Below are 8,588 nucleotides of genomic sequence, written 5' to 3' on the forward strand. Positions count from 1 at the left end.
TAAGCTTTGCTGGTTTTTGTTTCTCTAGAGAACCCAGTCTAACACACCATACAATGTATTATCTATCTCTGAACTCTTAGTATTAATCTTCTGGATTTCTATTTGTTGTTTTTGCATGGTTTATAATTTTTCATTTATTTTGTCAGTTTGTTCTTACATTGTTTTCCTAAATTGTTGTAGAATTTTGTTCATGTTTTCCTTAATTTTCTGAGTGTTTGCCTTGATCTATCTCTCAATCCACTGAAGGTACCTAAATATAATTGTTTTGAATTTCTTATTAGGTAATTTCAATGCCACTTCTTCCTCAGGGAGATTTTCTGGGTCCTATGTTTGTGCTACTTTATCTTGCTTCTTTGTGTGTACTGGTATATCAGTGGTCTCTAAGACATTGTGATGTCATTGTATTTAATTTAAATACAATTTAATTGTTAAGTTTATGTTGGTGTGATTTGCCCAGGTTTTTTTTTTTTTTTGCTTTGTTTTGGTTTGATATATCTGAGTGAGCAGGACTACTGTTCTCCTCTATTTGCTAGTTGGAAGCATTTAGGCACTCACTACCTGTCGCCTAGTGGGTGTTATAGAGAGAGTGTGTGCACAGATCTCTGTTGGCTGTTCTTGAAGAGCAGTTGAGGGTGAGTTGGGCTGGTATTGGCTACCATCTATCACTGATCAGTTGGTGCAAACACAAGTGGTGGCCCTCACCCAGTGGGTGGGGCCGCAGGGGGTACAAGTATGGTTGGGTTGTGTGATTGAATTGTGTGGTTGCTGTCTCCTACACAGTTAGACAAAATAAATAAATAAATAGAACAAAAACTGCAAACCACATAAACAAACAGCAATAATTGCAAAAGATTAAAAAAAAAAAAAAGTAAATATGAAAAGAAAAATTTGAAAAAAGAAAAAAAAAGGTGAAAGACAAAGAGAAGTGGTGGGGGAAGCCCAATATCTGGGGAGGGGGGAATAAGAGAAAAGACCAAGATAAAAAGAATAATAAATAAAAAATGATAAAAATGCAAAAAGAAAAACAAAGGATGGAAAGACCCAAAGAAGAAAAGAAAGAAAAATGAAGGGAACCAGGAAAAGGGAAATGAAAAACAAACAAACAAACAACAAAAAACACCAAGAACCAAGGAAAGGAAAGAGGAAAAAAATAAAAAGAAAGGAAGATGGAGGAAGAAAAAAAGAATGATTTAAAAACAAACAAAAACAAAACTGGGTGGCGGTAGCAGGGATGGTACCTGGCCTCTGCCAGAGCATCCAGATTGGGATGGAATTCCTGCCAGTCCGGAAAGTGGGTAGGGATGGGGATGACCATACCTCCATTTACCAGAAAGGTGTAGGGTATAAGAGTAACAAGGGGAATATCGCACCTTTCTAGTCATCAGCTTCCAGTACAGTTCCCCATGGTGTCCTCGGCAAGCAAAGCAGGTTCTTAGGTTGCTGCCTGGATTGGAACGCCACTTGTAAATATTGAATTGGCTGTGCTGTCAGGACAGCCAACAGTCCATGGTTCCATTTATCCCTTTATTCACTGTTTTCATTCAGTCTTCTACTAATTGTTATTTAATTCACTTTATCTTTCCCTTCAAAGCCCAGGGTTCTAGGTTTCTCTTCTGTATCTGTTTCAATTGGTTTCTCTTTTCTTTGTTGTAGAGGGTCTATGTAGCCTGTCTGGCTATTCCACCATCTTGCAGGAAGTTGAACAGAGACTTTACTTTATTTTTTTATTGTAATTTAGGTGAAAGTTTGCAGAGCAAATTCATTTTCCATACAGCAGTTCACATACACTTTGTCTCATGACATTGACTACAATTTCCCACAATGCAACAGCTCCCCTCCCACTTCTTCCCCATACTTAACTCTTCCCTGTGTCCTTCCCTCCATGCATTCCTGCCCCCTAAGCTGTATCCCTGTCCATACACAGCCCTTCTATTCTTCCATGATTGATCTCTCCAAGGAGTGTATCTACCTAATGTAAATGCTCAGCTGATATGCCTGTCTTTTGTTTGACTGGAAACCACAGGAGTTGATTCAATTCCAGACCTAAAGGGCAACTAGAGGCCATAGTCTCAGTGGTTCCATTAGGCTCTATCAGACCAGCAAACCTGGTCTTTTTTTTTTTTTTTTAAATGATTTTTAGTTTTGTTCCACATTGTTTTCCCACTGTATCCAGGATTTCCTACAGAGATCCCCCTGAATAGAGGCTTTTTAAAAAAGTTAATTTTAATGTCTGTCTTGAGCATTATACACTTTTGTTGTTGCTAGGTGTCATTGAGTTTGTTCTGACTCATAGCGACCCTATGGACAACAGAACGAAACACTGCCTGATCCTGTGCCATCCTCACAATTGTTGCCATGCTCTTTTAGATCTATCTATATCAGATTAAAACAAACAAACAAACCCTTGCTTGCTGAAAGTGAAGTGACTTGAAGCACTTACTGATGAAGATCAAAGACTTCAGTAGCCTTCAGTATGGATTACACCTGAACATACTATGAAAATCCTCACAACTGGAACAATAAACAGCATCACATTAAACAGAGAAAAGATTGAAGTTGTCAGGGATTTCATTTTACTTGGGTTGACAATCAATGCCCATGGAAGCAGCAGGCAAGAAATCAGATGACATACTGCACTGCACAAATCTGCTGCAAGAAATCGTTTTAAAGTGTTAAGGATCAAAGATGTATGTCATTTTGAAAACTAAGGTGCACCTAACATAAGCCATTGTATTTTCAATAGCCTCATATGCATGTGAAAGCTGGACAACAAACGAAGAAGACTGAGGAAGAGTTGATGCCTTTGAATTGTGGTGTTGGCAAAGAATACTGAAAACATCATAAACTGCCAAAAGAACAAATAAATCTGTCCTGGAAGAAGTGCAGCCAGAATCTCCTTGGAGGCGAGAATGGCCAGACTTCGTCTCACCTACTTTGATCATGTTGTCAGAAGGGACCATTACCTGGAGAAGGATGTCATGCTACATACAGTGGAGGGTTAGAGAAAAAGAGGAAGACCTTCAATGAGATGGATTGACACAGTGACTGCACTGATGGACTCAAGCATAGTAAGAACTGTGAAGATGGTGCAAACTGGACAGTGTTTCGTTCTGTTGTGCACAGGGTCTCTATGAGTTGGAGCCAACGCAATGGCAGCTAACAACAACACAACATTTTCTAATGTAAACCAAAAAACTAAATCTGTTATTGTTGAGTTGATTCCAACTCCTGGTGATGCCATGTGTGTCAGAGTAGAGTTGTGCTCCAGAGTTTTCAGCGGCTGATTTTTCAGAAGTAGATCACCAGACTTTTCTTCTGAGATGCTTTTGGGTGGGCTTGAATGCCAGCCTTTTGGTTAGCAGCCAAGGGTGTTAACCATTTGCACCATCCAGGGACTCCCTCCTTCTCATAGAGAACATTAAATGGTTGCAGCACTTCACGTTTGGCATACTCCACCACATCCATCTAGGCCATTTTCTCATCTTCAAATGCTCTTAAAGTAAATGGCATGACATCAAATGTCTTTCCTCCTCACTGAAGAAAGGAGCTTTGGTAGTGTGTTAGGCTGGGTTCTCTAGAGTAGTAAAACCAGTAAAGCTTATATAGAAAGAGAAAAAGAGAAATTTATCTTAGGAAAATGGCTCACACACATATAGAAGTTAGCAAGTCCCAAGTTCTTGGATCAAACATCAAGCTGGAGGATTTTCCTGACTCACACAGCTGCAGGGGCTGAGGAACTCAAGGTTGGCAGGCAGTATAATGGTTGTTGATTTCACCGAATGACAAATCCAAGATCTCCAGGTTGAATAGTGGATTGTTCGCTCACGGACAGTTGTAGGCAGCACAACAGAATCCCAATCCATAGAACAGTGTCTCTATTTCCCAGGATGTCCGTAAATATATTGGAAGCAGCCCACACCCCTAGGAAACTCCCTTTCAACCGACTGGCTGCTCAAAACATATATATCCAATCTCAGCATGGGAATAATTCACATCACAACTGCTTAAATTACCCAGAATTGTGGTCCAGCCAAGTTGACATACAAATCCAACTATCACAGGTGGCATAGTGGATAAGGCATTTGGCTGCTAACCAGAAAGTCAGTGGTTCAAGCCCCCCAGGCTGCTCCTCAGAAGGAAGATGAGATGATCTACTTCTATAAAGATTTACAGCTTGGAAACTCAATGGGGGTCTCTATGAGTTGGAATCAACTTGATGGCGTGAGTTTGGCTTTTTGGTTCTCACTGAAGAGGGCATGTGAAATTTCCATCTTTAGGCTATAGTGTGTTAAGGATTTCACTTACAAAGATGGTTCTCTGTCCTGTTTATTTGGCCCTCTCCTTAGCTGACAAGAACATCCACAACATATACTTCATATACCTGAAATTCAGTTTTTTGTGGTCTTTCTTCTGCTGATGTGTGGGGTTCTGGATAATGGTTTTCTCTCCATTGATGATATGCTGCTTCAACTGGTGTGGCAGCATCCCCTCTACACCTTTTTTTTTAAAATCATGATTTGTGTGCAAGTTTACAAATTCATTTTCCATACATCAATTCTTAATACCTTTTGTTTCATGACACTGATTGCAATCCACATAATGCAACAGCTCTCTTCCTACTTCCTTCCTGTGGTTACCTCTTCTCTATGTCCTTCTTTCCTATGCATTCCTGCATACTGAGCTATCTCCCAGTACAAATGCTGCCTTTCTGATCGCCCATGATTGATTGTTCTAAGGAGTGTACCTATTTGGTATAAATTTTCACCTTATATGCCCATATATTGTTTGGCTGCAAGTCACAGAGGGAGTTCACTTCCAGGCCCAAAGGGTGACAAAGGTTTTATCTGTCTCTATTCAGCCTGTAAGCCTGTTCTTCTTTATGATTTTGAGTTTTGTTCCACATTTTTATCCCACTCTACCCAGAATATCCTGCACTGATCCCTTTCTGAGTGGTTGACAGTGGTAGCTGGGCATGATCAACTTATTCTGGTCTCAGGGTAAAGCAGGCTGAGGTTCACATGGTCTACTAGTCCCTTGGACTAATTGTTTCCATGTGTCTTTGGTTTTCTTCATTCTTCTTCCCTCTGGACAAGAAGAGACCAACTATTGCATCTAGATGGTGGTTTGCAAACTTTCAAGTCGCTCTTCACCAAGGTGAGCATCCCTTCTTCAGGTGTACAATCAAATTAGTGGGCGACTTTGTTCTAGGCTTCTGTCACTTGTGTGTTCTGGTTTCCAGGTCTGACCAGGCAGAGAACAACCTCAGCACAAGGGTGAGCCAGCTGGATGACATCTGCTTTCTGCCTTGTTACTGGGATCCCCTTAGTTACATCAACTACAAAAGTCTGAGGTACATTAGTGATGAAGCCATCCACACGGACACCAAGGTCAATTTTTACCAAATCACCTTCCTTGAGGACATGATCTTAGTCACTATTCAAAGGGGAGAAGTGACATGCACAGTTATTTACCAAAATGCTGGTGGGAATGGTGGTAACTTCCTTCATTTACTTTTTTTTTTTTTTCTCAAAAATGTCCCATGTCATGTACAGGCTGAACGATTAGGTATGTTTATGCAGGGGGGAGTGTGCCCAAGACCATGTATAGGGTTGGCAGAAAATATTTCTACAAGTGTATTTGTGTGTTACATAAGAATTCCCAGGTATGTGGTAGAGCTGAAAAGGGGCAAGGTTGTAGTAATTTCATGGCCACAACCAGCTACCCAGAGAGAGCAAGTAGTTGGACCTGTGGGCTTGTGACCATAGCTGCAGGGGACATCAAGCTCAACTGGCATGACATACTACACAAAAACATTTTTCCACATCTACTTTGGCAAGTACTGATTGGGATCTTAAAAGCTTGCAAGCGGCCATCTAGATGTAATGATGGGTCTGTCCTCATCCAGTGCACAGAAGAATGAAGAAAACCAAAGACACATGGAAAGAATTAGTCCAAGCAACTGGTACACCATGTGATCCTCAGCCTATATGAATATGAGACCAGAAGAACTACATGGTGCCTGGCTACCAGTCAACCACTTAGAGAGGGATCTCTGTAGGAGACGCTGGATAGAGTGGGAGAACAATGTGGAACAAAACTCAAAATCATCACACAAAAAAAGGGGGGGACCAGTTTTGCTGGTCTGATAGAGCCTGATGGAACCACTGAGACTGTGGCCTCTAGCTACCCTTCAGGTCTGGAATTGAACCCACTCCTGTGGCTTCCAGCCAAACAAAAGACAGGCACATGAGCTGAACATTTACATTAGGTAGATACACTCCTTGGAGAGAACAATCATGGGAAAATCGAAGGGCTGTGTATGCACAGGGAGACAACTCAGTGAGAGGGAAGGATATAGGGAAGAGGTAACTATTGGGAGGAAGTGGGAAGGGAACTGTTGCATTGTGGGAAGTTGTAGTCAACGTTATGAAACAAAGTGTATGTGAGCTGCTGTATGGAAAGTGAATTGGCTCTGTAAACTTTCACCCAAATCACAATAAAAATTTTAAAAAAGAAAATGTCCCATGTCTTCTATAATTCCTCACTTAGTTTTCACTTGCAACACTTCTGTTTTGTTCACTAAATCTGTTAGAGATATGCCGCACCATCTTGCGTGGCTCTTCCGGGTTCTTCTTCATTCCCTGCCGCCCCACCCAAGGTCATAAGTCAGTTAAAGGAAGTTGAAACTGAGCTTCCTGCAAGGTGTGAATTTTAAAAGGCAACATAGCCTCTGATAGGTTAAGACCTCTTCCCCCAGCTCTGATGTACAATTTCCTAACCCCAGGTATATATAAGACCACCCTCTTCCCTGCTCTTCCTCTCTTCTCTTCTTCCCTTCTTCCTCTTTCTTTCTTCTTCTCTTCTTCCTCTTCTCCTCTTCTTCTTCTGTCCTTCCTCAGTGCAGGTGCCCTTTTGCCTCTTTAATAAAATCTCCTGTCGGGTACCCTGGTGTGTGGCGTGGTCGTTGAGTGCTGATGGAGCTCTAACAAAATCCTTCTGTTTCTTCCTGTCCTTAATTAAAATTTCAGGCTTTAGAGAAAAGGGAAAATACCAAACCCACTGTCATTGAGTCAATTCCGACTTGTACCAACCCTCTATGACAGAGTAGAACTGTCCCTTAGGGTTGTAAAGATTACAGCCAAGAAAATCCTATGGGCCAGTTCTACTCTGTCATAGAGGGTCACTATGAGTTGGAATCAACTTGATGGCACACAACAGTAATAATAATCTCCACAGAAGCAAATTGTCATGACTTTCTTCCATAGTACCACAGGGTAGGTTCAAACCACCACCCTTTAAGTTAGCACAATATCTGTTCTAATATCTATATACTCTTCTGAAACACACACAGAAACAATAACAATAACAACAACAAAAAACTGTCATTCTCAGTTCAGCTACTGCCAGACCTCTGAACCTGACTTCTGAGTCTTTGCTGCCTGGAAGGTCTTTTGCTTCCCTCTTTACTGGCCCAATTCCTTCAAAATTCCACTTGGACTTCACCTCCTCTGACCTTCTAAATCTCAGCGAGATGTTTTTCCATAGCCTCCCACTCAACCTCACACTTTACCTTCTTGTAACACTTGTTCCACTGCCACACTGTTGGTGCTTAATAAATTTTTTTTTTTTTTAAAGAAGATAAAATGTGTGCATTTCAGCTCTTTCTTCTGAGCTGATGCTGTCAGAACTTAGTGAGCCCTGGTGGGCACCAGATGGTGGGGCCAGTGATCTCAGAAGGAGCAACTCCAAGGACCAGAGAATGAGGCCAATCCAGGGCACCCAGCTGTTTCTTGTGATGCTTCCTGCACAGGAGTGTGGAGGGGCACTGCTTGGTACTGTGTCCAGGTTGGTAAGGTGGGATGGCATCAAGAGACTAACTGAGGAGTGGAGTTCTCATGGCTCACCTCATGGAAAGTCAGTGTCAAAATATATGTAGGAGATTTGGGGGGTGGGGAGCAGGGTTGGGAGCCTCTGAGCAGCAGGAAAGGCCAACAGGAAGACAACTGCGGTAGATCAGTCTGAGGAGAGGAGGTGAGGAAGGAAGCAACAGTTTTGAGAAAAAATGGGGAGAAAGAATTATGCTTTGGTGGCTGGCCTGGGCATGGGAAGGTTGGGCTTATAGAAAAGCCCAAGATGACTGATAAACCTACCATGCTTAGCAGAACTGAGAAGTGGCAAGATGCAGACTGGTTTGAGATGAAGCATCTGGCTTTAGAAACACTATATTGGGAAATCCCAAGAAGTTGAACAGCTAAGGGGCTGTGTGACCTCATGGAGTTGGAAATACAGGACCATAATTGGGGAGGGAGGCTGGAGCCAGAGATGTGGATTTGGGGCCATCTGCAGAGAGGCCACAGAGTGAAGGTCAAAGATGAAAGCAGAACAGTTGCGAAGCTGCCTAGCGTGGAGGACAGGAGAAGGGCAGCTGCTGAAAGAAGATAAGGGGGAAGGGAACTCACATGTCCTGAGGGCCAACTACTTGTCAGGTGCATAATGCAGAACAAGCAAGGAGGATGGGGACACAGCAGGAAAAACACTGACCTTTGAATTAGACTGTTGTGAGTCTGACCTCAGATTCTTACTCTTAG

The 8,588-nt window shown here is 42.1% G+C and overlaps 1 pseudogene; it reads right to left on the minus strand.

The window, feature by feature from the left end:
• The window catches only part of LOC103195361, a 45,565-nt pseudogene extending 40,019 nt beyond the window's left edge, over window positions 1-5,546 (minus strand).
• Between the last annotated feature and the right edge of the window lie 3,042 nt (window positions 5,547-8,588).

Source organism: Orycteropus afer, unplaced genomic scaffold, assembly GCF_000298275.1.
Source record: "Orycteropus afer afer isolate SDZICR_OR568_19922 unplaced genomic scaffold, OryAfe1.0 scaffold00054, whole genome shotgun sequence".
Classification (NCBI taxonomy): domain Eukaryota; kingdom Metazoa; phylum Chordata; class Mammalia; order Tubulidentata; family Orycteropodidae; genus Orycteropus; species Orycteropus afer.